The following is a 25,240-nucleotide window of genomic DNA, read 5'->3' on the forward strand; positions in this document are numbered from 1 at the left end:
ATGATACTATGCATAGAGAATCCTAAAGATGCTACCAGAAAACTACTACAGCTAATCAATGAATTTGGTAGAGTAGTAGGATATAAAATAAATGCACAGAAATCTCTTGCATTCCTATACACTAATGATGAAAAATCGAGAGATAAATTAAGGAAACACTCCCATTTACCACTGCAACAAAAAGAATAAAATACCTATGAATAAAGCTACCTAAGGAGACAAAGGACCTGTATGCAGAAAACTATAAGGCACTGATGAAAGAAAGATGATACAAACAGATGGAGAGATATACCATGTTCTTGGATTGGAAGAATCAACATTGTGAAAATGACTATACTATCCAAAGCAATCTACAGATTCAATGCAATCCCTATGAAACTACCAATGACATTCTTCACAGAACTAGAAAAAAAATTCACAATTTGTATAGAAACACAAAAGACCCCGAATAGCAAAAGCAATCTTGAGAAAGATAAATGGAGCTGGAGGAATCAGGCTTCCTGACTTCAGACTATACTACAAAGCTGCAGTAATCAAGACAGTATGGTACTGGCACAAAAACAGAAATATAGATCAATGGAACAAGATAGAAAGCCCTGAGACAAACCCACGCACCTATGATCACCTTATCTTTGATAAAGGAGGCAAGAATATGCAATGGAGAAAAGACAGCCTCTTCAATAATGGTGCTGGGAAAACTGGACAGCTACATTTAAAAGAATGAAATTAGAACACTCCCAAACACCATACACAAAAATAAACTCTAAATGGATTAAAGACATAAATGTAAGGCCAGACACTATAAAACTCTTAAAGGAAAACATAGGAAGAACACTCTATGACATAAATCACAGCAAGATCCTTTTTGACCCACCTCCTAGAGAAATGGAAATAACAACAAAACTAAACAAATGGGACCTATTGAAACTTCAAAGCTTTTGAACAGCAAAGGAAACCATAAACAAGATGAAAAGACAACCCTCAGAATGGGAGAAAATATATGCCAATGAAGCAACTGACAAAGGATTAATCTCCAAAATATACAAGCAACTCATGTAGCTGAATATCAAAAAAACAAACAACTGAATCCAAAAATGGGCAGAAGACCTAAACAAACATTTCTCCAAAGAAGTTATACAGGTTGCCAACAAACACATGAAAGGATGCTCAACATCACTAATCATCAGAGAAATGCAAATCAAAACTACAGTGAGGTATCACCCCACCCTGGTCAGAATGGCCATTGTCAAAAAATCTACAAACAATAAATGCTGGAGAGGGTGTGGAGAAAAGGGAACCCTCTTGCACTGTTGGTGGGAATGTGAATTGATACAGCCACTATGGAGAACACTGTGGAGGTTCCTTAAAAAGCTAAAAATAGAACTATCATATGACCCAGCAATCCCACTACTGGGCATATACCCTGAGAAAACCATAATTCAAAAAGAGTCATGTACCACAATGTTCATTGCAGCACTATTTACAATAGCCAGGACGTGGAAGCAACCTAAGTGTCCATAGACAGATGAATGGATAAAAAAGATGTGGCACATATTTACAATGGAATATTACTCAGCCATAAAAAGAAACAAAATTGAGTTATTTGTAGTGAGGTGGATGGACCTAGAGTCTGTCATACAGAGCGAAGTAAGTCCGAAAGAGAAAAACAAGGACCATATGCTAACACATATATATGGAATCTAAAAAAAAAAGGTTCTGATGAACCTAGGGGCAGACCAGGAATCAAGACACAGACGTAGAGTATGGTCCTGAGGACACGGTGTGGGGGAAGGGTAAACTGGGACGAAGTGAGAGAGTAGCACTGACATATATACACTACCAAATGTAAAATAGATAGCTAGTGTGAAGCAGCTGCATGGCACAGGCAGATCAGCTTGGTGCTTTGCGACCACCTAGAGAAGTGGAATAAGGAGGTTGGGAGGGAGACGCAAGAGGGGATATATGTATGTATATAGCTGATTCACTTTGTTATACAGCAGAAACTAACACAACACTGTAAACAATTATACTCTAGTAAAGATGTTAAAAAAGACAAACATTAAAAAAAAGTAGATTCAAAAACTGCCTTTAAGGTAGGGATTAACATATACACACTACTATATATAAAATGGATAATCAACAAGGACCTACTGTATTGCACAGGGAACTCTACTCAATATTCTCTAATAAGCTATATGAGAAAAGAATATGAAAAATAGTAGATATGTGTATCTGTATAACTGAATCACTTTTCTGTATACCTGAAACTAAACTGATACAATATTGTAAATCAACTATACCCCCCCAAAAAAAGAAAAAACTACCTTTATGCCTAACTGTTGCAATGATTTGTATAATTAGTTCAGTAAGATAATTTTTTTTCTTCCTCTTTAGAAGCTTAGTCATTAGATCCAAAGTCACATTTTTTTCACTCTCTTCTCAAATGAGGAAGGTTTCATTTACAGTTTTTTCATGTTACCCTGTGTCTCACATTTGACCTAAATATTACCCTTACATTTTACCAGTTGGATTCTTTCAATCTGTCTTCTTCTGTAAATAATGCTGATTTTTCAGTCATGGTTCAGTCAGGAGATAAACCATGCGGTACGTGGAATGGGTGCAGTTTATCAAAAGAATTCATACCTAGTAACAGGTGAATGGAGTAAAGAATGCAGTAATACCTAATAGAGAAAGCAGCCACTACTCTTAGGGGTGATATCAGTGCAAAAGTTCCTCCCTCACTCCCACCCCCAAAACACCACTCCCCACCCCAAACTGAGGCTCAGAACCCCCTGGTGGCACATTGCTGTAGCCCAGCAGATAGTGGAGAAGTTCACTGAAGTTCCACAGGAGGATGCCAGCAAGCAGAGAACTGCCTCCTATATGTAGAGGAAATTCATGGGTTGCTACATTTGGGGTAGGTGGAGTGGGTCCTGAACTCGCAGGGAAGTGGCTGGAACACCCATTGGGATGTTGCTTAACTGAGGTCCACAGTACTTGCTGGGAAACTGCCTGCAGGATGCACTAAGGCTCACTCCAACTTTATTATTTAAAAATTTCTGATTACAAATGCAATATGAGGTCAATATTAGAAAAATGTGGAATCAGAATAGGATAAAATAGGGAAAACCACAGCTCTCAAAAGCATTTAAAAAGCAACTTTTACAGAGTATATATATCCTACATGTACATTGTATAGATTGTACAAAAATTGTATTTTAGAGGATGGTAACACGATATGTGTTTATATTCAATAATGTAAGTCATTCCATTTTTTTCTATTTAATAAAGTAGTCTTGGCTATGTTCACCTACTTGATTTTTAATATAAATATTATATTCTACTTGTCAGTTTTCATACATACCAACACGCAAACACAACTGGATTTTGAAATGTCTGGCACTTTTTGGCCATTTAACATTAAAGGAAATACTTTTGATGGACTTTGTTTTTTTACACACTCCTTATATATTACTTTAATAGCATTAGAATAATATACTTTGTGAAATAAAAAATTACTAATTCCTAGTTTTGAAATTCTGTTTCCATGTTTTCATTTTGTAGAACTATGATGAACAGTTCTATGCATAAAGGTGATCTGAACTGTTTTTAAGATTCTTCAATATAGTGTCTATAAAGTTGAACTGAGAGGCAAAAGTCATGCATTATCAAAGCTCATAGAAAATTGCTGTCTTGTGTATCATTTAAAAATATTTTCCATTTTAACCATCAGTATGTGTGAGTATACCACAGACTATCTCTGAGAGTATGCCTTAGCATTAAGTTTTCTTTTTTATTGTTTCAAAACATCATGTAAGTATAATTTTTCAGACTTTGAGTAGAAAAGATATTGCAGTTGTGTGTGTGTGTGTGTGTGTGTTTTCTGTGCTTGTGAGAGCAAGAGAGACAGAGACAAAGACAGAGAGATACTAAGGATTGTAAAGGTGGCACAACTCTATCTCATTTTCAGTTTTTAGCTATATAAAGAATCAAAGTACTAATTATATTCTGAAAAATCAAAATTATGCCCTAAATGATACAAATTATAATTCATAAACTTAATATAATTTATTATTTTTATTCTCAATTCACTCAGATAATGCACATATAATTATAGGGCTACTATGCAAGGTTCTTTTCAGAACAGCAAGGACTAGATGATTTCATAGCAACTAATTGTAATGCAATAATTCGGGAAGTTTTCTGAAAGCACAAATTTGAGTATGTTAAAATAGTTTCAAATTTTATTTTCCTTGGACGAAAGCTTCTTTTACAGTGCAAATGTATTTTAATTATAAATCTACACTTAAAAATCATATTAAAGGGAAACTATTTTTACTGATACATGCCAGGGGGTAAATAATATTAATGCTAAATGCATACCTTTTAAGAAAAGAATAAAATGGACTATGTTAAACAAAGTTCCAAAGCTCTCCAATTGTCCTTTGGATGAAAGTTGAATCACATTTTCTTTACTATAGAATCAAATCTGAGCATTTCAAGAGGTAAACAGTGATTCTTTGATGCCTTACTTCAAAGCATTCAGAGGAAATTAATCAAATTAATCCATCCTTCTTTCCACTGGTAACAAAAATTATTCACTGCTTTGGACTCAGGGCATTTCACAAGACCCTAATGAGTATTGGGAAGGAAAAAAAAGTATTAAATGGTGGCATTAAGAAGGAGACTGTAAAGCACTGAATATTCTTTTTTTTAATGCCAGATTGGAAATGTAATTGAGTGAAGCAGGCCCCGGGTGGTTGGAAGCATTGCAAAGTGCATGGCCCGCCTAAAGGTGGCAGCTGCTACCCAGCAACCATGGATCATTGCCACATTGGAATTCAGAACCAGGTTTGGCAGATATTCCAGTGTTTGTGGAAAAGAAAGAAATTCATATTTTAATGTGAGCTCTCTAAATTTTTGAGTATTGATGTTAACCAAAAAAAGTCCTTATGAGCTGAATCAAATAAGTCAGGAAGTTCCTCCTTGTTAAATGAAAAAGCATTATGTACTTGACCTTGGTCTTGCCCCTCCCCAATTTTAATCAAAGTCCTTAAAAGCATTTAGAAAATATTTAAGTGACAATTATTTCTTATGTCAATTTTTCCTTGAGGAGCATCAAGAGAAAAATGTATTTCCTTCCAAAAGCCATTGGTTGAAGACCAAGCAACTCTAATCATTTGGCTAATATGATTGTTTATATATTTCCCAATAATCAAATAATTGTTCTCAGTTGATAAAGGGGAAGAGTATTTAAAAGGTTATTTTTAAATTACAGCAATACAGGTATTTTTTGAAACAAAGGGATATTGCTTTCAATACATTTTTTGCCTAAAATAGATGGTCTCTTTCCATATCTCTTCCAAATCTCTGAACGAATTCTCACGTTTTTTCAAAATTGTTGCTGTAAGCATGGTTAAATTATATCACGTCTATAGCCAGACTCTCATATTCTGAATCCAGTTCTGATGTTGCTAGCTACTTCACCTTGTGTGTCTTACCCAAATTTCTTGAGTCCCAGGTTCCTCATCTAGAAAATAATGGTCATTTTGGGATCAACTTCAGAGGCTTACTATGAGGATTTTGTAAGGAAATCTTTAAAGCTATCAGTGATAGAAAGTGTTCCATACATCTTAGTTATCATTATGTCCTTTGAAGTCATTCTTTTTTCCTGGTTTACATGGAAATACTGCTGCAGATGTCAGAAGACACATTTTTCTCCCACCTGAAACATTGCACATTTGTAGCAACCATCTTCATAGAGGAAAACAGAATTTTTATTCACTGCTGCACATATTTAATGTATTTGTGAGATCACTCTACCCCGTTTCTGGTCTTTATAAAGTTATCATAAAATTATAAGTGTCTTTGACAATTATCTAGTTACTAGACACAAAAGTATCAATACATGGGAACTCAGAGAGACTGAGTGATTTGCCTGGGATAAATAAATAAGAAAGTGGCAGAACTGGGACTAAAATTGTGTTTCTTTGTTTTGCTTTCATTATATATTTCTATCTAAATATATTTAAGTTGAAATTATAAATATTAAAAAATTTGAATGCCTTAATTCATAGACTTTCTCCATTAAATTGGAAAGAAAAGGCTACATTAACAAGAGAAAACCATTATTTTTATAGGGAAATTTTGTCAATTAAGCTGCAGTATGCCAAACATCTGTGTACCTGTCAACCAATTCTACACGATTGACATAGTTTGCATTCATATACAGATATTCCTGCATTTTGAGATCTAGTTTTACACATTGACATTTTAATATAAATGATCAATAGAAAATCATATTCCATGGGCATCATGAATGAGTCAACAAATTTATTTGGCTTACTCTAAATAAATATTTCTTAAATGTCACATTTGCACAGCATTAAAAGTTTTAAGCAAATACTCGTGAAGCATGCCCCGTGACACTGATGATTGAATATATTATCTTGTCTCTTTCTAATGAAGAAAACAGTGTAGTTGCCAACTTTATATGAACTAAGGGAAGTTCTCTGACCACATGAGATGTCATTTCAAAATAGATTTCCTTTGGAAGGATGATATTATGCTAAAATAATATGAGATTTATTTTTATTGCCCACTAAAGAACTAAGGAAAATACAATGCCATGGAAATTGTTATTTTAATGCTGTATTCAAAAGAATAAAAGTTAAATATAGAACTTTGAATTGCTTTTCTTCTCTCCTCACTGGTAGTATATGTTCGTATTCTGGAGATTGGGAAATTCAACTTCACACAACACATCCAGCTAATGAGATTGCAGAAACATTGTGTTCTCCATCATTTCCTTATCACTGACAGTCCATTAAAAGCTCTAACCCCATGAAGTGAATTTCAGTTTTAAACTTTTGCATTCTGAAAACGGTCTTCCCAAGACCATTAATAGATAAGATGGATGCCACATTTGTTGACAGTTCAAGATACTTTTACCCTACTAGAACTGTTTTGAAACCAACAACAGACCTATTATCTTCTTTTACACAGAAATTTTATAGCGCTATTTTAGTGAATTGCAAAACTCTGAAGGAAATTTTACTTTTATTTACCTGTGTTTTTGTTTCCTTACACAATGCAGTAAAATATGTACAATGTGTGTTTGTAGTCTACATTTGAATTGCATCCTTTCAGAAAAATTGAATAGGTCTACTAAAAACAATTTTCCTTTCAAGTGTGGCATGCTTTGTCCTTCTGAGAACAGAAAGATGATGATTTATTCCTGGATTCTTAATAGTTTTTGTTGCAATAAGTTAGTCATGATCACAATTGAATGTCAGGATTGTAAAATAATCAAAACAGCCTTTCCAAACTTAGTGTGGAGAAACTGAACAAATGCAAGCACAAAGTTATGACTTCACCTCCTGACAAAGAAGGAGGAGGAGATTCCTGCCCAGACTGATGTCCCAAATAAACAACCATGATTGTGAGGCATGGCATCCAGGGGGAGTTAAAGTCTTACTATTTTAGGTAATTTTTAAAATTGAAAATTTGTACAAGTTTCCTTCCATGAATGTAGTTAGAACATGTCAAAAAAGAACGGAATTCAACTCTCTGAATTCAGTCTCAGAGGTTTCAGAAAATAGTAGGGATAGTCACCTGAAGCAATTAGGGTTTTGAGAAGAATGACATATGGGCCACTGCTCTAGCTGTCCCTGAATGGGGACTGGAGACAAGGGCACAAATCTAGGTTTCCGGAGCTGTCCAATCAATAACTAGTGCCTTTGAAATATAAAATTCAGGAAACAATCAATGCATACTTAGGATTATTTGGTGATACAAAAAGTGCAGAAATAAATATGCCTGGAGATGGAGATACAGCTACTGATCTACAGTGCACAGAAAACTGGATACACTGAGTAGAGTGACAAATACATGGTGTGCTGAAGAGAAGAGCTGTGTTGTCCTGTCAGGTACTGAGATTAAAATCTGTTTACAAAAAATAAATAAATAAATAAGAAAAAAGGATCTGTTTACAACATTCAGCAAAAGAGGGTTGGCTCCCTTTGGAAATTTATTTGTACTTCAAAGGATGCTAAATAGAAACAGGATCGAAGATATGTTTGAAAGAAATATGCTGTATTTGAAGTGGAATCATCTCCCATCTTTAGTGAAAATAGCTCCATAATATCCCAGAAGCCAGGAGCACTATAGAGAGATTGTTTGGGTGGAATTACCAAATACACTTACTTACATTAAATTAATATCAATAATAGTCAATACACTTTGATCATTTTCTATGTATAGTAGTATACTTTATGTGGCTTATGTTATTTAATCTCTTCAATTAATCTATGAGGAGTCACTCAATGTTTGTCTACGTCACAGATTAATAAATTGAGTTTAATACAGATTAGGTATGTTTTCTCAAGATTATGAAACTAGAAAGCATCAGAATAAGAGTTTTCAAACCCTTATTTAGCAAGGCAGTATATACTTCCTAATGCATATGATTAAGAAACAAGTTATCTCATACTTTATGTATATGTTATTTGATACTAAGAGACTCAGTCAATCCTTCTGAGGGTACAGGTAACGGTAAACGCTTTTTCTTTCCACCCAAAAGCTTCAGATAAAATGTTTTTAAGTGAATTGACTGTAAATAAAATTTTAATTTTATCTTAACTATGCTAGAAAGATAGTTTTAAAAGTTTTTCATAATTCAAGATGATTTATATAATTTATATAATGTTCACATTAATTAAAACATGGTAACTGGGGTACACGTGTGGATAATTAGAGTAAGTTGGTAAGCTAAATATTCTGTCTAACATAGATTATAAATTTGAGTAGACAAGAAAAATATGTTGCAATATCCATTTGAGCAACAGCAGCTTCTTATTACAAACACCATGCTTAATATAACTATCCCTAGATATAAGTGAAAAATATCGATTATCACAGTTTTGCTTTTTTTAGTAAACAAAAGAGATATTAAGTTTCAGAATGATGAGCTCAACTTTCTTATTCCATGTGTCATTAGGATGTGGTATATAAATATTCTCCAACTTTGTTCTATATCTTCACAACAAAGTACAATGATAAACTAATGCTTTGCAATCTGAAAATTACATTTGTCACTTTTTTCCTCTAAGGGTGTCAGATTGAAAAACCTTTCTCATTTATGATCTGTGCTTCAATTACAGTTGAATTCAAGACTACATGAAAGAACTTGGTGCTGACAGTATTCAGTTTTCACATGGATATGGTTTTCCAAGACACCATAGTTTTCTGCTCCTTGTCCTTACTCATCTGTCTACTTCCCTCTTAGATTAAATATTTTCAACAAATATGCTTATTTGAAAGGGTCTTGTTTGAATTTTAATGTTATTATTTTGCTGCCCCATTTATACCTTATACTTAAATAAATTGCTTCTCCCCACTGCTGTAGCTTGTTACAAAATCTCCATTGTGGATTACAAAAATGTTTCATAATATCTGACCCTGAGGTGGCTAACATGATTCCAACACAGTATCTGCAGGATAAATCCAAGCACCTCAAGGATAGATAGGTGTAGAAAGATCAAGTTAACAAAAACTAACACTTACAATATGAAAAAAAAAAAAACCTAGAACAACATGCAGTGCTTAACAAAATAATATACTGAGAAGAATATGAATATTACAATGTCTATATTTGTTGTCACTCACATAGAAGTATGGTGTTATCATTAGTCATTGAATTAGCCTAACTAGATTTTGATGGCTAAGAACACTCTCCAAATAGGCATCTTGATTTTTTCCACTGAGATGGGATTGGAATTTCAGTTCTCCAACTAAGAGATGTTTTATATCAACCCAACTTGACATAATTAGCCAATTCTCAATTTAATGTGTCATCCAATCTCTCCCCACTGATGTTCATAAATTTTGTATACACTCTGATTTCATTGGATTATTCATTATTTTTGACTTGACTCTTTATTCCAAGGGCAAAATAAAAGGTTTTATAGTACATTATAGTAGTTGCTAGATCATATACATAAATTTTAGCTTCTTTTCACATTTATAATCATAAATCTACTAAAATAATTTCCAGAACATTTTGAAATATAGGTGGATTGAGATACACATTCTTGTCATGTTTAGATACGTCTGTTGGTACTTATGCTTTCTTTGAATTTTATTAAACATTGAATTGATTTTATCAAGTATAAAAATATATTCTCTCTTAAGATTTAATTGCTATTTACTAGTGATATTTGAGATTTGCTTTTTTTAAAATAATGCGAGTCAGTCTGTGGTTTGACACAGCAAAGTCCATTTCAACTTATAGCCCAGAACTATTTAAATAATATGAGAATTAGTTGATTTTAGGTATATGAAAATTTCCTTTCTAAAGACCTGTGATTTTTGTACCTTTCAACATGGTAGTTCTTGTAGATCTTTTAAAACTTTTCTTCATTATTATGGTACTATTCAGTATTCTTCTCATACATTAATCAATGATGCTAATGTATCTTAATATAAATAATCAATTTTATTTAGTAATTAAATAAATTACCATAGAATTATTTTCAAAATACCTTATGATTTTACAACATTTATATTAGGAGTCATCAAGCTTTAAAATATTTTTCCTGAAGAGATCTGGCAAGATTTTATATAAATTTTGAGTAAATGCTTATTTTTGCCTTTTTTCTACTTTATTTCATATTCACACCACAATAATGACTCTTCTAATTTAAACTATAAACCATAGAGATTTCCTTAAAGGTGGCAGGGGAGGACTGGAACTGTCAAAGACAGAGTGACAGGTGGGGTTGGGAATAAGTGAACGGTCTTGACAGACTCAAAGTTGCTGGCAGCTTGGAACTGCACCTGGTAGGACAGTGGATGGATCTTGCAACTGCACACTTTGGACATAAACTGGTTAGTGGGCTGCTTGGGCCGGCATTCAGCATGCACCATGAAGAGCAATGTGAGGGAAACTGGTACCCAAGTAGGGGCCTTCTGTGTGGTGCTGCCTCGATGGTGTCTTAGGTGTGGAATTGTCCATGCACTTGGGGCAGTAGAGCTTCACCAGGGCCTCACCTGGGGTGTCAGAAAGGCTATTGGAAAGCATTGGCTTGTTCTCACACTGCACGTGGGGCAGTAGCCGAACTCTCCCTGCTGGTACTTTTCCAACATCTGGGTGGTGCCATGGTTTGTGAGGATATAGGTGGTCTGGGTGAATCCATACAGCGTCTTGGCTGACTGCTTAATCAGGGTTCTCTGGTTGGGGTTGTCTTCCAGCTCTTCATCAGGCTCCAGGTCCAAGATCATGTCTAGAGCTTGTCTACAGTGAGGCACCTGCTCATTGAGTTGACTGAGATTAAATTTGTCCTGGATGGGGTCTTCATCCACTTCACAGAAGAATTCATAGTCACGGAGACCACAGAACCAGTATAAATAACACTTCCTGATGTTTAAATCATTTTTTTAAATTTGTCATTTATTTTTCCTTACTGATTTCCTGATGCTTCTTTGTCACTGTAATTTTGCTTTCTTGAGTGATCATAAAAGTCTTTGAAAGTTAGGGGTCTTTTTTTTTCTTTTGTTTTGCAAAGCATGTCATGATTAAAATGTGTTTCTACTTATTTTAATGAATTAATAAATAAAAATATCATGGGAATGATATTTCTAATTTCTATGTACTTTTAAGTGTTTATTGAACATAGTATCGGTAAAGACTAGTAACCACATCAAAAGAGTTCAGCTCAATGGATTGATTTCACATGTCAGAAGATACCTGCTTAGTCAGACTCAGATCAAAAACAGAATACCAATAACCTAGCACATTCTCATCTCAGTAAAAATTGTTCCAGTTAACTGCTCTCATGACTTCTAAAACCAGAGATTCGTCCTGTCTTTTTTTGTACTTAGTATTGACAAATTATGCATTATGCACATTATAGACGATCAATTCCCATTGTGTGAGTATTCCACAATTTTTACGGCTTCTCCTATGAGTGGATATTTATGTGGGTACCACCCAGTTTGGGCTTACAAATAATGCTATAATGAATATTCTAGTGCATGCCTTTCAGTGAACTTATGAATGCACTCCTGTTGGGTTTAGGTATATATATAGGAGTGGAGCTGATTATCTTTGGAACTGTGTATCTTCAGCTTTTGTAAATACTGCAGTTTTTCAAACTGTCCTTATGCTTGAGGTTTTTTTTTTCTATTGATACCATTTTTTTTTAGTACATCTCTATTGGAGTATAATTGCTTCACAATACCATGTTAGTTTCTGTTGCACAACAAAGCAAATCAGCCGTATGCATACACATGTCCCCATATCCCCTCCCTCTTAAGCCTCCCTCCCATCCTCCCTATCCCACCCTTCTAGGTCACCTCAAAGCACCGAGCTGATCTCCCTGTGCTATGCTGCTTCTTCCCACCAGCCAACTATTTTACATTTGGGAGTGTATATACATCAATGCTACTCTCACTTTGCCCCAGCTTCCCCCTCCCACCCCATGTCATCAAGTCCATTTTCTATGTCTACCTCTTTATTCCTGCCCTGCAACTAGGTTCATCAGTACCATTTTTTTTTTAGATTCCATATATATGCATTAACATATGGTGACATACTTCACTCTGTATGACAGACTCTAGGTCCACCCACCTCACTACAAATAACTCAATTTAGTTCCTTTTTATGGCTGAGTAATATTCCATTGTATATATGTGCCACATCTTCTTTATCCATTCTTCTGTCGATGGACACTTAGGTTGGTTCCATGTCCTGGTTATTGTAAATAGTGCTGCAATGAACATTGGGGTGCATGTCTCTTTTTGAATTATGGTTCTCTCAGAGTATATGCCCAGTAGTGGGATTGCTAGGTCATATGGTAGTTCTTTTTTTAGTTCTTTAAGGACCCTCCATACTGTTTTCCATAGTGGTTGGATCAATTTACATTCCCACCAACAGTGCAGGAGGGCTCCCTTTTCACCACACCCTTTCTAGCATTTATTGTTTCTAGATTTTTTGATAATGGCCATTCTGACTGGCGTGAGGTGATACCTCATTGTAGTTTTGATTTGCATTTCTCTAATAATTAGTGATGTTGAGCATCTTTTCATGTGCCTTTTGGCCAACTGTATGTCTTCCTTGGTGAAATGTCTATTTAGGTCTTCTGCCCACTTTTTAACTGAATTGTTTGTTTGTTTGATATTGAGCTGCATGAGCTATTTGTATATTTTGGAGATTAATCCTTTGTCTGTTGTTTTATTTGCAAATATTTTCTCCCATTTGGAGGTTTGTCTTTTTGTCTTGTTTATGGTTTCCTTTGTTGTGCAAAAGCTTTTAAGTTTAATTAAGTCCCATTTGTTTATTTTTGTTTTTATTTCTGTTACTCTAGGAGGTGGGTCAAAAAAGTTCTTCCTGTGGTTTATGTCAGAGTGTTTTTCCTATGTTTTCCTCCAAAAGTTTTATAGTGTCTGGTCTTACATTTAAGTCATTAATCCATTTGGAGTTTATTTTTGTGTATGGTGTTAAGTAGTGTTCTAATTTCATTCTTTTACATGTAGTTCTCCAGTTTTCCCAGCACCACTTATTGAAGAGGCTGTCTTTTCTCCATTGTATGTTCTTGCCTCCTTTGTCATAAAACAGGTGTCCATATGTGCATGGATTTATCTCTGGTCATTCTGTCCTGTACCATTGATCTATATTTGTTTTTGTTCCAGTACCTTGCTGTCTTGATTACTGTAGCTTTGTGGTATAGTTTGAAGTCAGGGAGGCTAATTCTTCCAGCTCCTTTTTTTTTTTCTCAAGATTGCTTTGGCTATTTAGGGTCTTTTGTGTTTCCATATGAATTGTAAGATTTTTTGTTCCAATTCTGTGAAGAATGCCATTGGTAGTTTGATAGGGATTACACTGAATCTGTAGATTGCTTTAGGCTATATAGTCATTTTCACAATATTGATTCTTCCAATCCAAGAACATGGTATATTTCTCCATCTGTTTTTTGTCATCTTTGGTTTCTTTCATCAGTGTTTTATAGTTAGAATCTGAGTACAAGTCTTTTGCCTCCTTAGGCAGGTTTATTCCTAGGTATTTTATTCTTTTTGCTGCAATGGTAAATGGGAGTGTTTCCTTAATTTCTCTTTCTGATTTTTTGTTGGTGGTGTGTAGGAATGACAGAGATTTCTGTGCATTAATTTTGTATCCTGCAACTTTATCAAACTCATTGATTAGTTCTAGTAGTTTCCTGGTGGTATCTTTAGGATTTTCTATGTATAGCATCATGTCATCAGCAAATAATGATGGTTTTAATCCTTATTTTTCCAATTTGTATTCCTTTTATTTCTTTTTTTTCTCTGATTGCCATGGCTAGGACTTCCAAAACTATGTTGAATAAGAGTGATGAGAGTGGACATCCTTCTCTTGTTCTTGATCCTAGTGGAAATGCTTTCAGTTTTTCACCATTGAGTATGATGCTTGCTGTGGGTTTGTCATATATGGACTTTATTATGTTGAGGTAGGTTCCCTCTATGCCCACTTTCTGGAGGGTTTTTATAATAAATTGGTGTTGAATTTTGTCCGAAGTTTTTTCTGCATCTACTGACATGATCATATTGTTTTTATTCTTCAATTTGTTAATATGGTGTATCACATTGATTGATTTGCGTATATTGAAGAATCCTTGCATCCCTGGGATAAATTCCACTTGATCATGATGTGTGATCCTTTTAATGTGCTGTTGGATTCTGTTTGCTAGTGTTTTGTTCAGGATTTTTACATCTCTGACATCAGTGATATTGGCCTGTAGTTTTCATTTTTTGTGATACCTTTTTCTGGTTTTGGTATCAGGGTGCTGGTGGCTTCGTATAATGAATTTGGGAGTGTTTCTCCCTCGGCAATTTTTTAGAAGAGTTTGAGAAGGATTGGTGTTTGCTCTTCTCTAAATGTGCTCTTCTCTAAATGTTTGATAGAATTTGCCTGAGAAGCCATCTTGTCCTGGACATTTTTTTGTTGGAAGATTTTTAATTATGGTTTCAATTTCATTACTTGTGATAGGTCTGTTCATATTTTCTAATTCTTCTTGGTTCAGTCTTGGAAAATTGTACCTTTCAAAGAATTTGTCCATTTCTTCATGGTTGTCCATTTTACTGGCATATGGTTGTTTGTAGTAGTCTCTTATAATCCTTTGTATTTCTGCTGTGTCTGTTGTGATTTCTCCTTTTTCATTTCTAATTTTATTGATTTGTGTCCTCTCCCTCTTTTTCTTGATGATTCTGTCTAAGGGTTTATCAATTTTGTTTATCTTCTCAAAGAACCAGCTTTTAGTTTTATTGATCTTTGCTATTGTTTTCTTCATTTCTATTTCATTGATTTCTGCTCTGATCTTTATGATTTCTTTCCTTCCTCTGACTTTGGGTTTTCTTTGCTCTTCTTTCTTTAGTTGTCTTAAAAGTAACATTAGATTGTTTATGTGAGATTTTTTTTGTTTCTTGAGGTGAGATTGAATTGCTGTAAACTTCCCTCTTAGAACTGCTTTTGCTGTGATGCATAGGTTTTGGGTCATTGTGTTTTCATTGTCATTTGTTTCTATGTATTTTTTATTTCTTCTTTGATTTCTTCAGTGATCTCTTGGTTATTTAGGAGCGCACTGTTTAACTTCCATGTTTTTTTGTGTTTTTTACAGGTTTTTTCCTGTAATTGATTTCCAATCTCATAGTGTTGTGGTCAGAAAAAATGCTTAATAGGTTTCAATTTTCTTAAATTTACTGAGGCTTGATTTGTGACCCAAGATGTGATCTATCCTGGAGAATGTTCCATGAGTACTTGAGAATAAAGTGTATTCCATCACTCTTGGGTGGAATGTTCTATAAATATCAATTAGATCTATGTGGTCTATTATGTCATTTAAAGTTTGTGTTTCCTTATTAATTTTCTGTCTGGATAATCTGTCCATTGGTGTAAGTGAGGTGTTAAAGTTCCCTACTATTCTTTTGTTACTGTCGATTTTTCCTTTCATGGTTGTTAGCATTTGCCTTATGTATTGAAGTGCTCCTATGTTAGGTGCATAAACATTTATAATTGTTATATCTTCTTTTTGGACTGATCCTTTGATTATTATGTGATGTCCCTCCTTATCTCTTGTAAAAGTCTTTATTTTAAAGTCTATTTTATCTGATACAAGTATTGCTACTCCAGCTTTCTTTTGATTTCCATTTACATGGAATATCTATTTCCAACCCTTCACTTTCAGTCTGTATGTGTCCCTAGGACTGAATTAGGTCTCTTGTAGACAGCATATATATGGGTCTTTTTTTGTATCCATTCAGCCAGTCTGTGTCATTTGGTTGCGGCATTTAGTTTATTTACTTTCAAGGTTATTATCGATATGTATGTTCCTATTACCATTTTCTTAATTGTTTTCGGTTTGTTTTTGTGGGTCTTTTTCTTCTCTTTGTGTTTCCTGCTTAGGGAAGTTTCTTTAGCATTTGTTGTAAACTGTTTTCATGGTGCTGAATTCTCTTAGCTTTGGTTTGTCTGAAAAGTTTTTGACTTCTCCATCAAACCTGAATTAAATCCTTGCTGGGTACAGTAATCTTGGTTGTAGGTTTTTTTCTTTCATCACTTTAAGTATATCCTGCCACTCCCTTCTAGCTTGCAGGGTTTCCACTGAAAAATCAGCTGATACCCTTACGGGAATTTCTTTGTATATTATTTTTTTGTTTTTCTCTTGCTGTTTTTAATATTTTTCTTTGCATTTAATTTTTGTTAATTTGATGAATATGTGTACTGGTGCATTTTTCCTAGGTTTTATCCTGTATTGGGACTCTCTGTGCTTCCCGGATTTGGGTGACTCTTTCCTTTCCCATGTTAAGGAAGTTTTCCACTATAATCTCTTCAAATATTTTCTCAGACCATTTGTTTTTCTCTTCTTCTGGGACGCCTATAATTTGAATGTTGGTGCATTTAGTATTGTCCCAGTGGCCTCTGAGATTGTCTTCAATTCTTTTCATTCTTTTTTTCTTTATTTTTCTCCTCAGCAGTTATTTCCACCATTTTGCCTTCCAGCTCACTTATTCGTTCTTCTGCTTCCGCTATTCTTTTACTGATTCCTTCTAGTGTATTTTTCATTTCAGTTATTGTGTTGTTCATCTCTGTTTGTTCTTTAGTTCTTCTAGGTCTTTGTTAAACACTTCTTGTATTTTCTCAATCCGTGCTTCCATTCTATTTCTGAGATTCTGAATCATCTTTGCTATCATTACTCTGAATTCTTTTTCAGGTAGATTGCCTATTTCCTTTTCATTTACTTGGTCTTGTAGGTTTTTACCTTGCTCCTTCAACTGTGACATATTTTTTTGCCATCTCATTTTTTTTTTTTTAATGAGTAGGTTGTGTTCCTGTTTTACTGGTTGTTTGGCCCGAGGCTTCCAACACTAGAGTTTGTAGACTATTGAGTAGAGATGGTCTTTGTGCTGAGATGAGGACCTCTGGGAGACCTCACTCTGAAGAATATTCCCTGGAGTCTGAGGTTCTCTGTTAGTCCAGTGGTTCAGACTCGGAGCTCCCATTGCAAGAGCTTCCGCCCGACCCCGAGGTCATGAATCAAGATCCCACAAGCCATGTGGGGCAGCAAAAAAAAGAGAAAAAAAAAGAAGAGTAACAAAGTAAAAATAAAATTAGACTAGGAAACTAACAGACTTATTAGAAAGAATGTAAAAATAAAAAGATATATGAATCAACAACTGGAGTGTACATCAGTACCCTATAGTAAAAAAGAGGAGGAGGGAAAAGGAAAAAAAAAAGGTGAGGGAGGGAAGGCCTTGACTGTGGAGAGCGAGACCTAAGCAAGGGTGAGGTTTGGGTGGTGTATGGGGCCGATGCTCAGGACCCACAAGGCTGGAAAATGTCCTGAGAGCTGTGGGGGATGGGGCTTATACTCAAGGAACAGTAGGAACCCAGGTGTGCCACCCATCCCTGGTCTCAGAGGGTAAGGGACCTCACCTGGGAGCCCAGCAGGGGCAGAGCAAATGCCCTCCTCTCCTCTCCTGCTCCTCTGGTCTGGGGTCTGGGAGGGTCCCTCCTGCCTGCCTCTCTGATCTCCCAGGCCTCTCTCCTATGTCCCCAGGACCAATATGGTAGGGGGAAAAGGGGGCCTTGGAGGGCAGGGGACCAGCCTGGGAGCTCAGCAGGCTCCCTGTGCCCAAGTGAGTAGGGTAATCACCCTCTGCTCCTCTCCTGATCCTCCTGGATGGCCTCTCCTATCTGCCACTCCTGATCTCCCCAGCCTCCCTCCTATGTCCCCAGGACCCATGCGGCCTGGATGGGGCTTTGAGGGGAGGGGGAATTGGCTTGGGAACTCAGCAAGCTCCCCAGCCCAAGGGACGCCTATGCTGTCTGGGCTCCACTTCTCCCCCATCGGTCTGCCTACATCCTACTCGTTCACTCTGAGGTTCCTCCTGTCTCCTTGGGGGTCAGAGTCCCCTACCAGTGGCTGACAGGCACCCTAGTTGTGGGGAGAAGCTAACTCTGTGTGTTCCCACACCGCCATCTTGACTCCTCCCCTGTGCTTGAGTTTTGAGGTACATAATTTACTTTGATATTTATAAGAAATCTAAAAACTCAGCTTTTATTTTCCTATTTACACAAACTTTCAGAAATGTGTGTTTTAACTTCAAAATATTTTATCACATTTTGTTATAATTACTAGTTTTATAACATTGTGGTAAGAAAATGTGATGTAAACCCTTATAATTTATCTGTTTTCAAGTGTGTTGCAATTTATTTTAAAATGTCCAAAGTATGTTGGAAAAATAGGAGACAGAAAGTGGATAGAGTGAGAACATAGTTACATAGAAAGAACAGTCTACAGTTTAGTAGTTAAATGACCTCAATTTCCTTTTTCTATTATCTTCTTGTTATGTTGAAATTTTTTCCTTTTTCATACTATCATTGATTTCTTATTAACTTCTTTTTTACCTTCTTATCATTTTTTTCTAACACTCAATGGTTTCAGACTAATCATATCCCTAATTTAGACTGGTATATTTGTAAATATCAATTGACATTTCTTTCATTCTTCATCACTTTTTAAATAGTTTTTGTATATAATTATTTTTTTTAACATTTTTATCAAACATTTGGGTAATTTGTTTCTCTCTGTGTACATGTAGTTATTGCATCTTTAAAACTCAGACTTCATACTTTGCTTTTGATTCAGGAATTTAACCAAAAAAAGGATTATTGCTGTGACATTTATAATCATATTAATGTTTCTTGTTGTCTTAGGGCCTCTAGTGTGGCTGTAATTTTTAGATTTTGTTTTTTACTTTCTTAGCAGTATTTTTTAATCTCACCTAAACCCATTTTTGCCTCATTATTCCTTTCTCATTCCAGCCTGTTCTTCCCATCTAATTAGTTATTGCTGTTTTATAGACATTATGTATTTTTATGTGATTATGACAACAAAAGTTTTCCTGAAATTCCTCCTAGGTCATTGAGTGTTGTTTTGACACATATGTACTGGGCTCCTATTTTCCAAAAATGATTCTAGGTCTTGGGGACTGATCAACTAGCAAGAAAAACTTGAGTTCTTACACTTGAGGAACTTGAATTCTGACAGGGGCAAGGGGGGCAATCAATAAAATATTTGGAAAATAAAAGAATAAACATAGTAGATAAAAATTCGTGTTATGAAAAAAATCTAACAGACCAAGAGTTTTCATAGTACATTGGGGCAGTTGATGTGGAGTGGTCAGATGTGGCCTCTGTGAGGAATGAAATTGAAGGAGTAAGCCAGGCGATTATGTGGGGAAAGCCATTTCCAGACAAAGAAATATCCTGTGCAAAAGACTTAAGTCAGGTCTAGTATAAAATACATCTTCTCACCATTGGAAAAATATTACTTTCATGTACATTTGCATCTTTACACTGTCAAAGTATCATTATTTAGTTTAATACAGTCTTTGCTCCAATTATCACAAACAAATGTAGAAATGCATTATCTCTTCTTTGGATGAACTTAATCTGGATACTTTATCACAATATTTTAAGGTATATCATGAACTACAATTTGTTAATATAAAACTTAAAAAGCCAGTTAAAAAATATGAAGTTGATTTTTTATCATTAATTTAGAACAGTTTTACATGCTTCCAATTAATTTAGAGATTACCAAAAAAGGGGCATTTAAAAAGCATTGATCTTCAGAAAACCTTTACTAAGTAATTATAAGCTCTTAAGATCACTTTCCTTTAGGGCTTTTCTGGTGGCACAGTGGTTGACAGTCCGCCTGCCGATGCAGGGAACACAGGTTCATGCCACGGTCCGGGAAGATCCCACATGCCGCGGAGTGGCTAGGTCCGTGAGCCATGGCCGTTGAGCCTGCGTGTCCAGAGCCTGTGCTCCACAACGGGAGAAGCTGCAACAGTGAGAGGCCTGTGTACCGCCAAAAAAAAAAATCACTCTCCTTTGAGAAGGAAAGCATGTGTTCTTTTGTGTAATCCATCTTAAACCTTAAAATTTTTCATTCTGGGCAAAAGAAGTTTGCTCAATATTTTCCAAAATAAATATTTCTAGATGCACAGTAAGTTAGCAAAAGACGAGAATTTGAGTATGTAAATTTTGAAAATTTTAGTGGATTATGTTTGTCACTAATTTCTAGTACTGAATCCTCTCACTAGATCTTTTTAGAACTGTATTTAGTTTTTTGCTGTTGTTGTTTCTTTTTTTTTTTTTTTTGCATATTGCCTTTATTTTGCAGAAAATGTTTTGCTCATTGTCTTTGGCTATTTTTTTCAGAAGAAAAATATTGCCATTGTATGTTTAACAATACAAGAGGAAATTACATATGCTCAAAATAAACACATTCTATTGGGCAGAACAGTGAAATTTCCATTTTAGTTAAAGTCTGTTGTCCTCAACTATGAATTTATTATTTTGTCCCTAACAGCTTAACTATAAGTATGATAGCTGTCACAAAAGTGACCTGAAAACTACTCTGAAGAAACAAGGAATGCAATTGAAAGTATGCTTTTTATTTCACTAAATAAGACGAGTTGAGTTTATTAATTCTAGTGTGTCAAATCTTCTATATTCTGTAAGAGACACAAAAAAATAAGTTTCTGGATCTTAACAAACAAAATTTTATTATGATCAAGTAATGGTGATTTAACAGTCCAACTGAGTTTTGTTTCCATACTTAAATTCATCTGTGGCATATAAACACAACATAGGACTACACTTGTGTTGCAGATGATGGGTGGGGTTATTTTTTTGATGAACAACAGGACATATATTCCTTTTCATATTTTTTTTTCTTTTCTTTTCTTTTTTTTTTTAGTACTTGGGCCCCTCACTGCTGTGGCCTCTCCCGTTGCGGAGCACAGGCTCCGGACACGCAGCCTCAGCGGCCATGGCTCACGGGACCAGCCGCTCCGCGGCATGTGGGATCTTCCCGGACCAGGGCACAAACCCGTGTCCCCTGCATCGGCAGGTGGACTCCCAACCACTGTGCCACCAGGGAAGCCCCCCTTTTCATATTTTAAAGTGAAGTTAATAAGATTTTTTTTTCTTTCTTGACCTATGAGACTGTCATTTTGTACCTAGATCAAATCCTGAGTAAAACTGGTAGACATAAAAAAAAAAATAGTGTATATTTTAAGGAAAGGCTTTGGTTTACATGGAAGGTGGTGACAGGGATATCCATGAGGTTATGAGGCCACGGTGTGATATTGGCTGTCAGGAATATCTGTGGCCATGACATGGTTCTTATAGAGTGAGAATCCTGAGGAGAAGGGACCTGAGATTATTTGGGTAAGATAGTGTTCACTGGGAAGGTCTGGACTCCCAGCCCATTAGGTAGCTATGCTGTCTGAGACCCTGGTGTGAAGGTGCTCTGCTAGCTGACCACAGGTTGGGGTACTGATGCAGTCCTGTTGTGCTCAGGAGTAACATGATAGTATGTACACACATGCTGAGGCTGGGCTAAGTTCATGGGATCAGATCATGGACAACTTGCAAATGAATTGTCAGAATAGGTTGGAGAATTTTTCCAATGAGTGTATGGGCTAAGTATGAGCTTGTCCAAGTGGGGAGGAGTCCTAGGCACAGCTTTGAGGACAGGGCCAGGGATGTGTGAACTGTGGTTCCTCAGCATAGAGTATTTTTCACAGCCATGGGTGGAGAAAAGTGAGACAGGACCTCCAAACTGAGGATGGGGGTTGACAGCAGGTAGAAGGAACTGAGTCCAGGGATAAGCTACTTCCATTAGTAATACCCAGGTTGCTGTTTGTCTCTGGGTTCTTCCATCTTATCTTTGTGATCCCTGCTTCTTTTTGCATCACAGCAAGCCCTTGCAAATCAGTTTTATTTAGTTTTAAGAGCTGTAATCTCTTTCTGGTAAGCCTTGACAGATATGCATCGAGTCTTGAGAATGCCGTGGCTGGTAGTCATCCCCTGTAGACCCTCAACTCATACTATATGAATTTAGAGCTTTTATTTATGTAAGGAGTTCAATATGCACATATGAATTGGACTGACCCCCCAGGCACCCACTCTCTGTTCACACACTTCCAGAAGTGGTTGCTCTCCATCACAAAATCCAAGATAAAACAACACATGGTGTTCGGGTCCAGGCCAGACATACTCAATTTCAGCACTGGGAACATCCTTCTGCTGTTATTGGTGACCATCACCTGGTTGGTGAGCTCTCTGAAGTGCAGCCATATCTAACTTTTCTTGGTTGACACTGGGGTCACCCTTCTCCCTGCCAGCCTGTAGCTCTCACTTCAAGGAGCTCAGCTGGTGGTCCACTCTATTGCAGGCTATTCTACAAGTTCCGGACACCAAGGGAGATTGTCCTCTTGCTGACCCTTCTTCATGGCCTTCCAACCCAGACTTACTTACCCAAGAGCCATATTTAACTCCTTTCAACAGCCACTCTTCCAAGAAAAGGAGCAGCAAAGGTCCACAGTTCCCAGGCAGAGACCTGTGAGGAGAAGACCTGAAGGTAGGGGAGGGGCAGAGGGGTGAAGATAGAGGGTATTCCCCTTGAACTCCTGCAAGGCATGACTAAAGTAGCTCTTTGTGGCATTGGATTTGCTTTAAACAATTAAAAATCAGACTATTGACTAGCACACAAATATTTATAAAATATACAAATAAAACTGTTGATATCTTTGAAGCCCATTTTTAAACAAAAGGAACATTTTTAAATGTGCCAGGATATAAATTATGGGTACCTCAGGATTATTATAACTTTTCTATAACATTTTATTAGATCTTTATTGTGTTTTTAAAAATGTTGGCCACTGATATTTGAAACTTGATAGGTATTTATAAAGTTTCCTCAAAGGATTCTTATGACAGCTAAAATTTTTGCCTATTTAGACAGACACTTTTGGCTGGCTACTCGGTAAAGTACCACATGCTGTGATTATTACATTTTGTGCTTTCCAAGTCAACACCCAGATGCCTGTGAACCTGACCTGCACAGAGTAGTTATTTTGGTTCTTTAAACTGCCTGCCAAACTGTTGCAGTAGCTTTTTCATATGGGCAGATGGCCATTTCAGAACAAATCAAAATATAATATTTGGTCTCTGAACTTACTTTTGAATTCAAATCTTTGAATATGAATGCTAACTCAGATTGAATTTTGGGTTTGACTAATTGTTTTGATGTTCTTAGGCAGTTTTCATGAAACATATTTGATCAAATAACTTAACATGGACTTCACTTCTTATTAGTTGTATAATGTCCCTTCTGGTGTGTTAAATGCAATAAAAATTTGAGCATATATACTAATATGTAGCTCCTACCCAGCATATGATGAACAAAATATGTATTAACAAGAGACATCAATCCATTTCTGAGGTTATGCACATAGTTTACTGCTGAAATGCGGTAAAACTTTAAAATTTGTAATTTCTGGTCAGAGTTTATGAGAAACATGAATATGAGCAAAATAGGTAAATTTAGCGTTTTTTTAACAAGGTATGTATGGCACAGACTTCAAACTATAACACAGATTTCAAGCAAACAAGGGTAATTACATTGATTTAAGCAGTTCTTTCCCATTTATTCATATATTTTTTTGTCTTAATTCAGACCTAGCTTAATTCACCCCTCCCTCCCTCCCTCCCTCCTTTCCTCCCTCTCTCCCTTCCTTCCTTCCTTCCTTCCTTCCTTCCTTCCATCTTTCCTTCCCTTTCTTCTGTTCTGCCTTTCTTTCTCCTATCTCTTTAAACTGCAGTCCTGAGTAAAATGGATGGTTTCAGATTAACCTAATTAATTACAACTAAATAGCCACTTATGTCATTAACCCAGGATATGTCCCTGGGCTACTCAGATCCAAATGTAGATTTCATATTTTCAATGGAACAATGTTTGTTAGAAAATATATTTCATATTATAATCTTTATAATGAGAAAAATGCTAATTAAAACCAAAACCATTAGTCACCTGTAAGATTTGAAATATATGAAAAGTTTGATAACACTCTGTTGGTGAGGCTAAGGAGGAAAAAGCAGTCTAATATTTTGTTTTTCAAAATGTAAAATGGGACAACATCCATGGAGAAGATTTTATCAATATCTAACAAAATCATAGCTGTATTTGGCCTTTGATCTATCAATCCCTCTTCCAGGAATCTGTTCCAAAGATCCAAAAGTACACTGACATTAGTTTGAAATGACATGTATCAAATGTTCTTCAATGTAACATTATTGGTACTAGTAACAAAATTGAAATCACCCCCAAAATCCAAAATTCTAACACCAAAATCCAACAGTTATATAAACTGCAATATATCTACACAGTGGATTACTATGTACTTGTGCAAAGCAGTTGGGAAGATCTCTACAAAATGGATTAAATGGATTATATATTGTATATTTTGGAGTATAAATTGTTAAGTGATAAAAGGAAGTTGCAGAAAACTGTGTATAGTATGTCACCTTTTGTGTAAGAAACCCTCCCTCCCTTCCTTCCTTCTTTCCATCCTTCCTTCCACCCCTTTCTCTCTCTTTCATCTCTGTTTCTTTTCTTTATTATTTCACAGTTTGTGCTTTTTTTATATTTGCAAAAATAAATAAGGGAAGGAGAGAAGAAAAACTCATAAAAATTGTTCCCTATAAGGTAACTGTCTCTCCATTCTGAAAAGTGAGACGTTGAAATCATCTACTATTATTGCACTTCTGTCTATTTTTCTAGTCAATTCTGTCAGTGTTTGTTTTATATATTTAGGTGCTCTGATGTTGCATGAATATATATTTGTAATT

At 35.7% G+C, this 25,240-nt stretch overlaps 1 long non-coding RNA gene and 2 pseudogenes across 1 annotated transcript; 1 reads left to right on the top strand and 2 right to left on the bottom strand.

Moving 5' to 3' along the window:
* The first annotated feature begins 7,444 nt into the window (after positions 1-7,444).
* LOC125960369 (uncharacterized) lies at positions 7,445-9,405 on the top strand. The gene is made up of 2 exons (XR_007469937.1): positions 7,445-7,485; positions 9,162-9,405. It is a non-coding gene; the product is annotated as an uncharacterized LOC125960369 (long non-coding RNA).
* Positions 9,406-10,725: 1,320 nt separating this feature from the next.
* Positions 10,726-18,512, bottom strand: LOC125960453 (casein kinase II subunit beta-like; annotated as a pseudogene).
* A 3,255-nt stretch (positions 18,513-21,767) lies between these two features.
* Positions 21,768-23,389, bottom strand: LOC125960454 (T-box transcription factor T-like; annotated as a pseudogene).
* Between the last annotated feature and the right edge of the window lie 1,851 nt (positions 23,390-25,240).

Source organism: Orcinus orca, chromosome 11 (genome assembly GCF_937001465.1).
Source record: "Orcinus orca chromosome 11, mOrcOrc1.1, whole genome shotgun sequence".
NCBI lineage: Eukaryota > Metazoa > Chordata > Mammalia > Artiodactyla > Delphinidae > Orcinus > Orcinus orca.